Source organism: Phyllobates terribilis, unplaced genomic scaffold (assembly GCF_046119375.1).
Source record: "Phyllobates terribilis strain yellow unplaced genomic scaffold, ASM4611937v1 Scaffold_4__5_contigs__length_816908805, whole genome shotgun sequence".
Classification (NCBI taxonomy): Eukaryota; Metazoa; Chordata; class Amphibia; order Anura; family Dendrobatidae; genus Phyllobates; species Phyllobates terribilis.
In genome coordinates this window covers 404,712,858-404,728,595 of record NW_027362764.1, presented here as the reverse complement: position 1 = coordinate 404,728,595, position 15,738 = coordinate 404,712,858, and the positions used below count along the sequence as shown (strand labels likewise).

General features: G+C 42.1%; 1 protein-coding gene across 9 annotated transcripts in view; it reads right to left on the bottom strand.

The window, feature by feature from the left end:
- Positions 1-15,738, bottom strand: part of LOC141265450 (uncharacterized) — a 239,138-nt gene that overhangs the window by 69,484 nt on the left and 153,916 nt on the right. The window lies entirely within an intron of this gene.

The following is a 15,738-nucleotide window of genomic DNA, read 5'->3' as shown; positions in this document are numbered from 1 at the left end:
CTTAAAGAAGAAGTTACAGGTCTGTGAGAGCCAGAAATCTTGCTTGTTTGTAATTGACTAAATACTTATTTTCCACCAAAATTTGAAAAAAAATTCTTTCCATATCAGACAATGTGATTTTCAGGATTTGTTTTCTCATTTTGTCTCTCATAGTTGAGGTCTACCTATGATGTCAATTACAGGCCTCTCATCTTTTTAAGTGGGAGAACTTGCACAATTGGTGGCTGACTAAATACTTTTTTCCCCACTGTATATGTGCAACAAGAAATTTCTACACAACCTAAATCTGTGTAGTGTAGAAGCTTATATACATATTTATATATGTGTATATGCATATATAAAACCACTTTGCTCGCTTTGATTACACCAGAATCAGGTCGAGCAGAATCCAACCAGAATAATTATCTTCAGAAATCTTGTTCCAGACATTAGAAAATAAGTAACAGTAATGACTATTTGTAGAAAAAAAATAATAAGCAAATAAGAAAAAAACATGGCTTTAGGTTTTATTTCTAAAAAAACCAGAAGTTTTTATTGTTTAAAACCTATTATGTTTCAGGGATGGGAGTGTTTCCCGTTCATCATCGGTGGTAACAGTTGCAGGGGTACGAGTTTCAATAGGTAAAATGGTTTAAAGAATATCCAGGGGTGAAGATTCAGTTGACTGACAGCAGACAGCAAACATGCATATTTAGAAAAGGAACAATTAATGTATTGCAAACTGCAGTATAAATGTGCAGTGTATAAGAATAATCAGCATCATTATCAAGTCAGTCTCATAAAAACCATTCAACTTACTGTATAACGAGCTATGTTGGCGTTTGGTTGCCAGTGGAACGCTTCCCTGACAGGAGAGTTTGTGCAGGTAGGAGGGGGTCTCATTGTCTGCTTGCTATAACAGACAGACCAGGGTTCCCATTACTGCTTCTCTTAGAATTTGAGAAAAGTAGCTGATTAATACATATATACAGTGTGTCATGAGATGGTCCACTATTACTGTGTATAGATTAGACGAACCATTCTGTCTGCAAAAATAAAAAAGTGGTGCATGGTGTATAAAACTCCCCCCCGCGTCTGATAGAAACTCATAATGGCTGATTATTATTATTATTTATTATTATAGCGTCATTTATTCCATGGCACTTTACATGTGAAAAAGGGGTATACATACAAGAACAATTACAATAATCTTGAACACCATGTGACAGCGACTGGTACAGGAGGAGCGATGACTGATTAAATCTGTCGCCATATGCCAGGAAAAATGAAAGCTCTGTGTGCGAGCCCGCATCAAAGTCAGGGAGCTGTCATATAACGTACCAGTACGTCATATGTTGAGTAAGGGGTTAAAGGGAATCTGTCAACCCATTTAAGCGTTTTTAGCTAATAGGGGCATACATACTGAATAAGGGCAGAGACAGACCATACTTATTGTGCGAGGATCGCATCACAAACCTCGTACTGGCCAGCAGCTCTCCTGACCTGACCTTGACAGCTGCATACAAATACATCACACTGTCATGCTCAGGTCAGGAGAGGCGCCTGCCAAACTGTTCAGTGCAATTCGATCATTGCACACGTTATATGGCAGTTTGTCTCTGCCCTAAAGCTGAAACTAGTCATACCTGTATGCCTCCTTGATGATGACTTGTTCATTAAAAATCATCTGTTTTCATGTTGATCTTCCAGGCTATGGGGTGTAGGCTGCCTGGAAGATAAGACTGCCTCCTCTCTCATTATACTGAATTTCTCCTCCCTTCTCTCCCCTTTAACATCAGGTGCGCGGCCGGAAATCCCAGGCTTGTGCATTCTGCCTGTAGTCTCTGCTGTGCACTGTTCTAGCCTTCTCAGGGAAGTGACTTAAATTTACTTGTGTGCAGGAGCCAGAGAGTCACTGTTACTTCCGATCCAGTGTTCTCCAGCGCTCTGAAAAGTTGCAAGTCAGGAGGTGCAACTTTTTAGAGCGCTGGAACCGGAAGTGATGGTGACTGTCTGGCGCAAAATAATATTTACAATTCGTACTAATAATAATAATAAAAAAATTCTCCCATACATCTATAAAAAGTAAATACAATTTTAATGCTTTCACGTGTGTGTCTGTCAAAATGCCACTTTGCAAAGTTACAGCTCATTTCGTAAAAAAGACCGATACTGATGGTTTGGTTAAAAATAATGTAACTTATGACTTAACATAGTGAATGAACGAACAAAGAAAAAAAATTGTCCCGTGGTATGAACACATGCATCTCAAAAATGTTAATGTGTATGTTTGTGTTCATATTTTATATATTGAAAAAAAAAACAAAAGGGGATGATCAGTGTCCGCTTACCACTGTTCTAAGGATTTTAAATGTTTGAAATAAACTGCTAATTTTAACCTATTTGGATTAAGATGGACAAACCCACTCCTTTTCAATTGATCACCGCCTTGCAATGGCTTCTACGCTAGGCTCTCAAAAGTCTAAAGCTGCAAACGTAGGTGATCTGGCGATTTCCTTTTTCGCTTTTCTATAACTGTAATTGAATTATGCCAGTACTCTGTATATGCAAGCATATGCAGTATATATGTAAGCATACATTAGAATGAGCATATTTTATTATATTGAGCCTAATGTCAATATGCATATAAAATGCATTTACATGGATGGTGCCTGATAGGGGGCCCAGATGCAAGATCTGCACAGAGATTCTTTACTGTTAATGACCACCCCTACCTCTACTATTCTAGTGCCAAGTGCTCATCAGCAGTGAAGCAGTCAATGTGTTCCTTGTGAATGAGCTAACACTATATGTCCTGAGCGCTGCTGACCATTACGGATAGGGATAAGCGGCATATATTATAATGGATAACCAGTGCTGCCTCCAAATACCGGTTACTGATGCCCTGTTGATAAGCTTAGAGCTAGAATGATGAGCACTCAACAAATCAACAATGCTGATCAGCAGCAGTCAGTTCCTTGCTCTAAAGGCCCCGTCACACATAGCGACGCTGCAGCGATCCCGACAACGATACGACCTGTCAGGGATCGTTGCTGCGTAGCTATGTGGTCGCTGGTGAGCAGTCAAACAGGCAGGCTCACCAACGATCAGGGGAGCAGCGACATCGTGGAAAGAATCTTTCCACGATGTCCTGCTCCCGTTACCAGCCTGCTGCAAGCAGGAGCAGGCTGGTAACTATGGTAAACATCGGGTTACTAAGTGCGCGTGTGCCCCTAGTAACCCGCTGTTTACCATGGATACCACTCTGCTACGGTGCGCGGGAGCCTCCGCGCACAGTAGCAGAGTGGTATCCATGGTAAACAGCGGGTTACTAAGTGCGCGCGTGCCCCTAGTAACCCGATGTTTACCATAGTTACCAGCCAGATCGTTGGTCCCGCTGGTCACACACAGCGATGTGTGCTGGCCAGCGGGAGGCCAACGACCAAAAAATGGTCCAGGACATTCTGCAACGATCAGCGACCTCACAGCAGGGGCCTGATCATTGCAAAGTGTCACACATAGCGACATCGCTGGTGAGGTCGCTGTTGCGTCACCAAAACCTTGACTCAGCAGCGATCTCGCTAGCGATCTCGCTATGTGTGACGGGGGCTTAAGTAGTGGTGCTGCTTATCTCTACCAGTAATTGCAAGCAGTGCTCAATGCATACAGTAATAGTTCATATATAGTGGCACCCATAATGCAGACTGATTGCTGTGTGGTTTGGTAATATGGTGAGCACTGAGCGTTCATCAGTATCATAGCATACAGTCAATGAGTGACCTGGCTGGTATTGTGACTACACTAATACTGTATACACTGAGAGCGGCTTACACATATGGGTAGACATAAATGGCGCCACTACCTAGGATAATTACTGTACTGCTTGCTAATTTGTGGCTAGAGGGATTCCTTGAGGAAATCCTTTTAGCATTTTAAATATATATATCAAAAGAGTGACCATCACTTCCAAACAGAAAGTCAAATGCGAACAGGAGCAAAGCCAAGAGAGACACTCTATATGTAGTAACTAACAAATTAAAGCTGCACTATGTTAAATGTAAAAGTATGCAGATATAGAATACATGAAATTGGAATCGCGTTTAGTTCTAGAAAATAAGTAAAAATTAAGGTACTTGGCGCAAAAACTGGCCTATTCATGTTTTTCATATATTCAATGTCTACATACTATAACGTTTAACAGAGTGCAGTTTTAACTTGCCAGTTACTATGGAGAGGGAAGAGACTCTCTTAGTTGCACCTGTTCACATTTGACTTTCTATTTGGAAGTGATGGTCAGTATTTTGATATTTGTAATACATGCCTTCTGACTGAGCACTCCATCCTTAAGCCTATGGCAGTTTTAAACAGAGCTTGATCCTGCCTGCCCATGTGATTGTAGGCTTTAGGCCACGGACCCACTATCAGTACTCAGTCAGTATTTTTTCTCAGGGGTGGGAGCCAAAATCAGGAGTGGGTGATAAATCCAGAAATGGTGACTTGTTTCTATTATACCTTTGCTCTGATTATTCCTCACCTGGTTTTGGCTACCAGAGCTGTGGAGTCGGTGTCCATTTTGGTGGAGTAGGTATAAAATGGACCAACTCCGACTCCTAAAATATATAAAAAATTGGGTTCAGTAGTTCAATGCAGTTTGTGGGGAATATTTTTTTTCATAAGAATTTGGGAAAGTTATGAAATGTTCTATAAATGTCTGTCCTATTCCTGATGTCTTGTAAAAGAGTATACAGTCATGGGTTCGCATCTGATTCTTTCTGTGATGTAAAACCTTTCCCTGCCTGTTTTTAAACAATTTTTTACTTCAAAGAATCAGCTGTGATCCCCTGCTGTAATGTCTGTATACTCTATTTTGCTTCCCCCCTTGCCCAGCAGCTGTGGTATGATCAGACCGTGTTCCTGCAGGGTGAGACACAGCCATTACATAGCACATAACAGGGGCACATTTATAAGATTATCTCAGCACAGGAACATTTTATTTAAATACATTCAATTGCGGAACTTTTTATCATTCCAAGATCTATTTATTAAAATGAAGTTTTGTTCCTGAGAAAACCCCTTTAAGCTTTTAGCACCAATTGCTCATCAGAAATGATGCAATCAGATTCCTGTGTTAGGAGGCAGTGCTGTATATCCCTTGTAATATGTGCACTTATCACTATAAAACCATATGAAAGCCACAGGCTAAATAATCAAGTCAGCTGCTAAAGCAGCTATTTTAGTATAGTCTCTGTCCACCAATGTCAAACATCCTTCATTTCTTTTGAAAAAATGTACTTATTTAGAAATTGATGGCATGAATACATCTCAAAAAAAGTTGACACGGGCCTAAAAAAAATGTGGTACTAATGAAAAACTCCTGGAGGGTCAATTTTACATTTTGTCACATGAGTGTTCATACTTGTGATGTAAGAGCCCTTATGTGGCATTACATTAAAAACAGGGCATGATTCGGTCATGCAAATCATTGCAAGGACTCAGGAACACTTCAGAAATCATTGCTTGAGAGCACAATTTGCCGCACAATGCACAAAGGCAAGCTAAAGCTTTATGATGCAAAGGAGAAGCCATATATCAACACAATCTAAAAAATCTGCCGTCTTTTCTGGGTCAAAGCTCATTTAAAATGGACTGAGGATAAAATGGAAAACTGTTCTGTGATCAGATGAATATAAATGTGAAATTCTTTATGGAAACAATGGACGACGTGTTCTGCGCACTCTAAACGATCTGCAGGAATCTTTGGCAAGTGCGGGTAGTGTAATGCATATGATAAAAATCTACTGTATCCTTCATGTCTGGCCTGTGGGATAGGGTGGCCAGACTGAAGCCTTTTCTAACAGAAAAATATTCAAGCCCAGCTTTGTCTCGCCAAATCCTACATTAATTCTGCTAAAAGCATGTGGGAAAACATGTTATGCTCTGAAGAGACCACGGTTGATCTTTTTGGCCATTGATTTCAACAGGTACTTTTGGCGCAAAGACAACACTGCATCATCAAAAGAACACCATGCCACAGTGAAGCACTGTGGAACCAACATTTTTTCAGCAGCTGGAACTGGGGCTTCAGTCAAGGTGGAGAGAATTATGAACAGTTCCAAATATAACTAAATTTTGCATCAATCTAAAAAGACGATCGTAGCTTAAACAGGATTACTTTTAGCAGCAAAAATACACGTACTTGAAAAAAATATGGTCACTTGTACAGAAACCAAGGTTTTCTCACCAAACATTGCAGATTCAGTTCAAACCACAGTCCTTCACTTTTCATAGTGATATCTTCAGAACTTTTACTTCCAGGCTGAACTTCCACTCAGTCCAGCAGACAGAGAGCACACTGCTCCCTGGTAGCTGGCTTTTAATCACATTTAGGCTATATTCACACATGTTGTGTTTTGCTGCGTATTTTGCAGCAGATTTTTATGCAAATTTCCAGCTGTGTCAAGCAGTATATGCAAAGTCTACGAGAAACCAGAATTCTCTGTTCAAACATCTTGCTTTTTGTTTGCTGCATATTTTCTGCCTTGGTTGGGTTTTTGGAAAATAGAGTTTGTCACTTCTTTCAGCGTTTTTTCACCCATAAAAAGTAATGGGTGGTGAAAAAAACACTGCAAAAATGCACCAAAAACGAAGCAAAAAACGAACCTGTGTTTTTGATGGCAAACTAGAATGCGATTCTTTTTTTTCACAGAACTTTATGTACATGCCTAAATAGAGACAGAAGGGCAGTGAAAAAAACGCTGCAAAAAATGCATAAATATACGCAGGTGACCTGCATTTTTGACGCAGTTGTTTTCCTGCCAGAGAAAAGTTGTCAGATTTAACTGCAAAAAAAAATAAAAACACAATGTGTGTGAACATAGCCTTACTCCCACCTGTAGCTCTTGGCCAGAAGGAAAAGTCATTGAATGGAGTATGGTAGTGACCTATCCACCCTGACTCTTATGTCAAATAATCAGTGCACAGCTGCCATCATTTAAAGGGTTTCTAATTAACCCCATATAAAGTTAAGCAATTCTTATAGGATTTTCCTGACGTTTTCTTACTTCATAGTGCAGCAAAAGGCATGGTCTGTAAACAGGTTACAACTCAAGAAAGGAATCTCATTGTTGAGAGTTATCAGTCAGAAGAAGGGTACAAAAAATTTGATACAACAATGACATTACAATTTTTATATGTCAGGCCTGTGGAGTGGCAGGAGAAAAGCCTTTTCTTATAAAGAAAAACATTCAAAGCCAGCTAACGCATTGCCAAAGAAACAGACACCAAGTCTGCCAAAAGCATATGAAAAAAGTGTCATGATCTGATAAGACCAAGGTTGAAATTTTTAACCATAGTTCCAAAAGGCATTTTGGCCCAAAGCTCCAACACTGGACATCACCAAAAGAACACCACGCCCACAGTAAAGCATGGTGGAAGCAGTACTATGCTTTGAGGATATTTTTGACAGCTGGAACTGGGGCTTTAGTCAAGATGGGAGGAATTATTAATAGTTCCAAATATCAGTCAATTTTGCATCAAAACCTTCAGGTCTTTCCTAAATAGCTGGCAATTATGAACATGTCACTCTACTAGTTTTAATAGAGAGTGTACACAGATGGATGGGATATAATCCCCAAAATAAAAATAGAGAATCACGGCACCCCTTTTAGGTCAAAACTTCATAGCTTTAATAATAGTAATCCAAAACATCAATTTTACGTTTTGGTCACACAAGGCCTTCGTCAGAAAAATGCAGATTACTGTGAAAGTGGACGTATGAGCTGCACAATGGTAATCATGACTCCATTGCAGTAGTGAAGTGTGCTCACTAAACAGCTGACGATGAAGAGGAATTTGACCTTTCAGCATGACAACAAACCGAAGCATACATACAAATCAACAAAAGAATGGCTTCATCAAAAGAAGATTAAAGTTTTGGATTGGCGCAGCCTGGGCCTAGACCTGAATCCAATTGAAAGTGTGTGGTTTGACCTAAAGAAGGATGTACGCAGGAGATCTGACAAATATGGAGTACTACTGCAAGGAAGGGTGGGTCAAAGATTGCTGATTTTAGATGTGCCATTCTGAAAGAATCCTATTGAAAAAGAATGAATGCTGTCATAAGTTGAAAGCGTACTTTAACAAAGTATAAATCCATGGTTGCGCATATCCATGCAACCACATTTTAGCCATTCTTTTTCCACCTGAATTTTACAGATTATAGTTGACAGAGATGGAACAGTTCTGAAACTATTCTTCTTGGCATGATTTTTTTAAGTGACAAAATCCTGGCATTTTATTGATTTTTTATATCCAAATACACATGTATACACACATACTTTATGTATTTCATTCATGTAGTTATAGGGACAACAGCAAGTGAGAACCCACTAGCAGAGCTGATCTGGGTGTGCCTATCCAGCAGCTCTGCTGTGTCAGGTAAAGGCCCAAGAATCATGTTAACACTGGATCTAATAGAAGCATTGGCAGTGCAGCTACTTCCGTTTTCTATACAGCACTTACTAAGTATGCAAAATAGATGACAGAAGTGGTGATAAACTGCTTCTGTACTCTCCTCAGTCCCTATATATACCTGCAGTACACCGAAAAGCCTAGAACTAAATTAGGAAGTAGGCATATACAAAAGGGGACTCAGAAGAGGAGCATAAGCACATAGACAATGAGGAGTGTCACCAGGCCTGAAGGTGGTGCCGCATGACGTGAGCTGAACGAGTCTGTGACGTCATGCAGCACTCCCCTGGGTGAAAGGAGGCATTACAAGAGCAGGCATAGTGCCAAGGGGGCCAGCTCGAACTGTGGGACATTCCGCAGCCCGCTTGGGTCAGTGGGCAGGGACCAAAATCTGGGACTGTCAAGCTGAATATGTGACGGCTGGCAGATTTTATATACATAGGCTCTCGAGAGTGACAAGCCTGAAATCTGGAGGTGTATCTCACTAGAATATAACAGGCTGAGTCGCCAACCTCAATATGGCTGCTCCCATAAACTGTGATTCTCTCAAATTTCCTGCAATTATAGTCATTATGTTTCCAAATATATCTATTACATGTTTATACACCATCAAATTAATGTAATAAACCCTAGCATGATTGAAGATAGTAATCCTACTTCAGGAGAAAAGAAGCATTTTAAAGAGGACCTAAGTATTTTTAGTTTGATAATCAAATTGTTAAAGGGATTATCCAGAACTTTGATTATTTTTAGCTTTACATGCAGGTAGTTACTAACTACCTTGTCTGCCCAGCACTGATCTCCGGTTCAGAGCAGTCAATGACCGCTCTTGCCTGCTATTGTGCTGCTTCCAGTGATGTCAACAGAGCAGCGGTGTTGACGGGGGCATCTCTGCAGATGTCATGCTCAATAGCAGAATGCTCCCCATTGCAGGGAGCTGGCTATTAATCAGCATGATGTTGGGAGCCACACCCTGTTAACAGAGGAGATCGGAAGCTCCATTGTGGAGAAGTGTGGGGCAGTGGAGCTCTGATGAAAACCAGAGCAATGATGTAAAAACACACAGGTAGCTATACTGATGTAGATAGAAGAAGATAAAATTTGGGCTGAAAGAGTTTAGTACAGGAGCATACAATGTACACAAGCATAGCATGCATTGTAAAAGTAGATGAAACTAGGTCAGAGGTAGAAGGTCAGAGGTAGAGGCAGAGCTTTACTGGCAGGAAGCCAGGTGATAAAGACAGCATTGTGTATGATTAACCAGGAACAGTGAAACTGTAAGAGTATGTGCACACGATGCGTTTTGAATGCGCTTCCGTGGCAGTTTTTCCGACGCGGAAACGCTTTATAAACGCTTGTTAATAGGTCTGCCATGTATAGCAATGGTAATCCGGATGTGCTGTGGACACGATGCGGAAATTTCCGCTCCGGATTACCATTGCGGTAAAAACCGCAGCAGAACCATTTCTAGCGCAATTCCGTGGCGAATTCGCGCCCACTGACTTGCATTGAATCGCAGCAAACCCACAGGTAGAATATCTATACCTGCGGATTTGCTGGGTTTCAATGAAAATCAATGGGCGCGAAATCGCGCCGGTATCGTGGTACGGATGGTACCCGGGTCGGGAGAGGAGACTGCTTCTCCTCTCATCCGACCGCTGGTCCCGCTGATAACAGCTGAAGCGATGAGGATGGAAGGAGTAGCAGTCTGCTCTTCCCAGCCAGCGTGCCCACTGTAGTAAAAAAAAAAAGTAAAAATAAACCTGTATACTCTCACATATCCGGCGGCCCCCGGTGTCCTCCTGGTCCCCGGCGGCCAGCGGTACACTGCAGGGCGCGGGCTCGCACCCCGCAGTGTACCGAGCTGCAGGGACCTGCGGTGACGTCACTGATCAGCTGATGGTCACGTGACCATCAGCTGATCAGTGATGGCAGCAATCAGCTGTTGGTCACATGACCATCAGCTGATTGATGGAGTCAGTGATCAGCTGATGGTCACGTGACCGATCAGCTAATGCTCACCTTGGGAACATTCGCAAGAATGTTCCCAGGGTGTTCAGCTGATCAGTCTCTGCGAACTTATCGTCAGCTGATCAACCCCAGTGACCTCCTGCAGCAATGTACACTGACAGGGGGTGATTTTACACCCCTGTTAGTGTACACTGCTGTCTTCTACAGCAGTGACATCAGTGATGGCTGATGTCACTGCTATAGAAGTGACCCAGATCGTCGTGGGACACTTGGCGTAATCGTAGACTGCGTTGCTGACGGCAGACAGGTGAGGAATATTGTTGTTAGTTTTTTTACGTTTTTTTTCAGGAGATCGAGGGCTTCGCGGAGGCGTGTAATAAAAAAATTGTAGTACCGTGTGTGTTTTATTTAATTAAAATACTTTATTCTGGCCGTGTCTTTTATTGAAAAAGCGGCGACTATTTTACTACACGGTTAGTAATGGGGGAGTCTTATAGACGCCTTCCATTACTAACCTGGGCTTCACGTCAGCCGCCAATATGAGGCTGATGTGAGCTCCAACAACATTACCCCACTCGCCAACGCTACAGTGCAGAGGGAAGAGCGAGGCTAAGCGCCAGATTTGGCGCATCTTATGGATGTGCCATTTCTGGGACTGCTGTAGGGTGATATTAATAGCCGCGGAGGGGGCTAGTATCCATGGCCCCTTCCCTGGCTATTAATATAAGCCCGCGGCTGTCTAGTTTAGCCTTTGCTGGTTAGATTTTATAGGGGGACCCCACGTCAATTTTTTCTGGGGTCCCCTTGTAATCTAGCCAGTAAAGGCTAAACAAAGAGCTGTGAGCTGATATTAATAGCCAGGGAACATTGTTGGCGAATGGCTACTAATATCAGCCCCCAGCGGTCGGCTTTCTCTCTGCTGGTTATAAAAATGATGGAGGAACCCACACGTAGCAGCGCTTTGGACGCAAATTTTTTCTGCGTCCAAAACGTTGCATTCTATTGAATGCAGGTAAATCCACATGTGTTCACTGAACCATGCGGATGTACAGCATTCTATACTTTCTAGTGGTCAAATTTCTATTGCGGAGACTAGCGACTCCGCAAGAGACGCGCCACATGTCAGTGTCCACGGGTGATTCACAGCCTCTGATGCATGCATAGTGGACATGGGATTTCTAGAGATCCCTTTCACTATGCTGTAACATCTGGACGCTGCAGGTTTGACGCTGTATAAATACGCAGCGTGAAACCTGCAGCAGCTCCTGACTGTGGTCACGTATCCAAACTCACCCGCAGCATGTCAATTTCTGTAGTGGACACGCCAGTCTCCGCTGCAGATTTTGACCAATTGAAGTGTCATTATACGTGGTGGATTCACATGTACCGACAACAAAAGTGCGGCATTAGAGCACCGCGTTTTGAACGCAACATAAATACATTGTGTCCAAAGCGCTGCTGAGTGCTGATTGGGGGGGACGTAGCGGCTAATGAACCAGCTGTGAGATGTTAATTATGGCCAGGTAAAATGTTTGCCCAATGGCACCTTCCCAGGCTAATAATAACAGCTCACAGCAGTCGCAAAAATTACATGAATAGAAATGCTAATGAAGACTGGAACTAGCTGACACCTAGCTCTTTTGTTTGGTGATGACAAGGCGTTAACCAGACCTTTTCATGACCAAACTTAAAGTAAAGAGTTAAATAAACACAGACACACTGTAAACACTTTATTTAAATTACAGCAGACACATTCTTTAATCACTTAAATGAACCAATATACTCACCCCAGTTCTGATGGCAATCCAAGGGTTTAAGCAATGTCCCACCAAATAACTTTATTTAGCTCCAAAAAGCATTCATTGATGTACAAAAAGAAGCTTAAAAGAAACGCATGTAAAAAACGGGTCAAAGACGCATGTAAAATCCACATGCGTTTTTTCTGCCAGGGAGAGGCAAAAACGTTCAGGAAATTTCTGATTCAAATCCGCATCATGCGCACATACCCTTACAGGACAAATCGAAAAGCAACTGGATGGTACAGAGCTTGAAGGTTCATTCATGGGGGGTGAGAGGAGAGGGAGATACATGCAAAACGAAGAACTTTAAAAGTGAGTTATATTTGCACAAATTAATAATTACATGTACATTATAATCAGACCACATTGTGATTTTGGGAATAACCTTTATAAAGAGACTGTCACTAGATCAAAGGTGGACAGTATTTCCTCTTATTTTATTCCAACTAAACCTCATAGAATTAGTTTTTTTTTAATATATATTACGGCTTTAGAGATATGGGCCTTTTTGTTTAGTGCTAATTAGCAAGAGGGTATGACTATCAGGATTCTCTGGAGGGGATATATTTAGGTTGCTCTGAAAAAATTACGTTGCGAGTCACAGCCACTTGATAAAGACCATAAGATTAGCACTAAATAAAACAGGTCAATAACTATGGACCAGTATAATGGATAAAAAAAAAAGAATACTCAGGAGGGCAGAGGGAATAGAAAAAGAGCAAGAAATAGCCTGGTGACAGGTCCTCTTTAAAAGGAGTTGTCCACTACTTTCACATTGATGCCCATCAATGTTTGATCATCCGGGGTCCTGCACCCGGCATCTCCGCCGATCAGCTGTTATCGATGTCGGCGGCCGGAAGTGCTTACAAGCGGTGCTTGGCCGTCCATCTGTAGTAGCTGCCGCGGGGTACTACACATCCGCCTCCCATTCAATTGAATAAAAGGCAGATGTGCAGTAACAAGCGCCGGCCACTACAACTTGACGGCCAAGCACTGCCGGTAAGCACTTCCAGCCGTCGGACAGGGCATGAATGTGAAAAGTAGTGGACAATCTTTTAAAGGGATACTCCATGGAGCTACTCAGTGGTACTCCTCCCTTCTGAGACATTATGTAACAGATCAGGGGGCGTGGCCTGCTCCTGGCTATGAAGTAACAGCATGCTTCCTGATAACATCTCCTTCTATGCAATCCAATATCAGTGGCCCAGCCAAGCTGCAGTCTTTTTATCTCTACTTCGCCTGCCCAACTAGTGTTGAGCCAACCCCGTAGTGTTCGGGTTCGGTTCGTCGAACATCGAGATGTTCGTGGAACAGTTCGTTGAACACCTTAGAACACTGTCGAACACTGTTAAAACCAATGGCAGGCAAATAAAAAACACATAGAAAACACCTTCAAAGGTGTCCAAAAGCTGACAAACTGCTCAGAAGACACTCTCTTTAAAAAAGCCGGCCGGCAATTCAGCATCGGTACCCGACAATTTAGAACAGAAAGAATAGAGCATCACACATAGATTAGATAGATAGAAACATGTCAGTCACATATATAAGAAGTACAGTGACAGTGCTGGTTACTGTACTTGTCATATAGTGTTAAAGGATTTATTAAAAAAAATAAAAGTGTTTTCATGCACCGTCTCTTTAAAAAAGCCGGCCGGCAATACAGCATCGGTACCCGACAATTTAGAATAGAAAGAATAGAGCATCACACATAGATTAGATAGATAGAAACATGTCAAACACATATATATGAAGTACAGTGATAGTGTTGATTACTGTACTTGTCATTTAGTGTTAAAATAAAGGATTTCTTAAAAAAAAAATTGGCGTAGGGTTCCCCGTAATTTTAGTCTCTAGCGGAGGTTAAGCAGACGGCTGGGGCAGATGTTTGAAGCCTGGGAAGGGGGTAATTACTAACCCCATAGTCAAAGTTAAAAAAAACCCACAAACACCCAGAATAAAGTCCTTTAATTGAAATAAACACACTATTCTTTAATGTTCTAAATTAAACCATACTTACCATCACGCCCATTCCTGCTGAAGCCAACGATCTCCTGCAATAAAAATAAAATAAACCAACATCATCCTTACCTTTCCATGGTTCCCAGGACAGTTTCAGCTCTGCTACATTCACATGAAAGGCTGGATCGCAGCCGAAAGCTGCCATCCAGCGTGCCATGCCGCAGACACTGAGAAGGCATGCTTGCGCTCCTCAGTGTCTGGCTGTGACGGCATCCAGATGAGCCGATTTCATGTCCATTGAACTCGGCTCACCTCATGCACGTCACTGACAGCGTGGGAAAATTCTCCTGCGCTTGCCGTGAGCGCAGGAGAATTCTCTCACGCTCACCGCCCAAAACAGTTCGAATTTGAGATTGGCGAACACCGCTCATCTCTATGCCCAACTCCTCCCGATGCAATCCATGCCTGGTAGTTTCACAGCTTCTTTATTACAATCATAGCTCCCCTTAACACTTCTTGACATGTCAGATCAGGGCTCTGCCTCTGTTCCCTGCCTGACAAATGACAGTACACATACACTGTCATTGATTGTTCTGCAATAGATCTCAGCATGAATTTGCAGCTTCATTATGACATTACCAAGAGTGTGAAGGGGGCCATGACAGTAATAAGTAGCTGTGAAACTAGCAGGCAGGATCCCAAGTAAAGAGGGGGAGGGCAGACAGAGCACAGAGAATGACTGTAGCTTGGCAGGTCAGGCCACACCACCTGATCTCAGATTGCTCAGGAGGAGAGTTCATCAGGGAGCTGATTGTTACTAAAAGCCAGGAGCAGGCCATGCCATCGATCTGTGACATAACATTTCAGAAGGAAGAGGAGCATTGAGGACCTGCTCCACCATCACATTCAATAGCAGGTACTGTCAGAATTAGAAACACTATATATGTTAAATTTATAGTTTATAAAAGGTATATCCAGGAGAATACTTTTTTATCTCCATGAAGTACCCCTCCGTCCTTCTCTGACTTTATCTGATGAAGGAGTGAGAGGCCTGGTAGACCATTTCAGAACATGCCCTCCATTGTCAGACCCTATGAGAAGCAATGAGATCTGTCCATATTTCCTGATGTGTTCTCCTCTGCCAGAAGCGATCACAGATGCAAGTCGTAAGACTTATTTGTACTTTATCCATTTTATTTTATAGTGTTTTTGTTTGTGTCTTTTTATAATGTCATCTTTTGTAACCTTTTCTAAACTACTGTACTTTTTGTTTACTAAATCTAAAATTAAATGTGTTTGTTCCTTGTTGCTCAAAATGTACCCACAAACCATGAAGAGGGCGAGAATAGCTTGGTTGTATTACTCAGGTAATGCCAGAGTGCAAGAAGAATACCTATTAGGTTCTTGGGAAAGCTGAGTGTTGTGTGTGCTAGTGTATGACCCAGTGCATAGTGAGTGGTGGTAGCAAAAAGTGTGGTGTGGATGTGTAAACTGGCTGTGAGGTGCACTTAGCTCACTTGCAGCCTATAGCGATAGGTGAGTGAGTGTGGGAAGCGGAGTA